This window comes from Belonocnema kinseyi, chromosome 9, assembly GCF_010883055.1.
Source record: "Belonocnema kinseyi isolate 2016_QV_RU_SX_M_011 chromosome 9, B_treatae_v1, whole genome shotgun sequence".
Classification (NCBI taxonomy): Eukaryota; Metazoa; Arthropoda; class Insecta; order Hymenoptera; family Cynipidae; genus Belonocnema; species Belonocnema kinseyi.
Genome location: NC_046665.1, coordinates 80418251 through 80419018, shown reverse-complemented (window position 1 = coordinate 80419018; position 768 = coordinate 80418251). Strand labels below are relative to the sequence as shown.

The 768-nt window shown below is 27.9% G+C and overlaps 1 protein-coding gene across 2 annotated transcripts in view; it reads right to left on the bottom strand.

Moving 5' to 3' along the window:
* Positions 1 to 407: 407 nt before the first annotated feature.
* LOC117180077 (uncharacterized protein C05D11.1-like) overlaps positions 408 to 768 on the bottom strand; it is a 33439-nt gene continuing 33078 nt past the window's right edge. For both annotated transcript variants that reach the window (XR_004467999.1, XR_004467998.1), the window contains exon 16: positions 408 to 568. The gene's annotated coding sequence lies outside the window, so the exon portion shown is untranslated. The remainder of the gene's footprint in view (positions 569 to 768) is intronic.

The following is a 768-nucleotide window of genomic DNA, read 5'->3' as shown; positions in this document are numbered from 1 at the left end:
AAGAAGCAAGATCAAAATCAAGCTCTCGGTTTCCAAATACATTCCTTTTCTGGAAATAACATGTTCTCAATCTAAAATTGCTAAAAAGAACTATTATATGCCCTTCATTCGTTAAGAAGGCCAATGTATTTTTTAAATTATAGCGTTGATTCGAAATTTGTTAATATTCGTTAAACAAATACTGTTTTTTTTTATTAAAAATTTGCTATTTCAATCTTAGGTCAATAAATTTCTAATAAAATTATTTGTTTAAACAAAAAGTGAACTGACACTCTTTATTTTAACGATTTCGAATTATTGTATAATGAAAAACATCTTGATGGGGAAGATATTCTCTTTTTTAATCACATAAATACAGCATATCCTTATTTAAAATTTAATCATCAAATGGAATTTCAATTTCACAATGTACCAGAATAACCGTATAATATAAAAAATGACCTGCTATTGAAATTGCTACACATTATGGTCGTTTTGAGATCACATCTCGTTATTTGCGTGATGTATTATCGAGACTAGCCGCCTCTCTCTTTACCATGTTGAGCAACATCTCCGAGTTTTCCAGAATCTGTCAAAATGAAAAATTTGCTTAACAGAAAAGTGAAATTTATAAATTTTACACAAATTATGCAATTTTGAAGAACTGAAGACTTGAATTATTTCAGGATGGCGGAAAAACTCGATTTTCCCAATTACCTAACTTTTTTCATGACTAATTTTCATTTCTCCTGACAATTAATATATAAAGACGAAATTTATAAGCTTTAA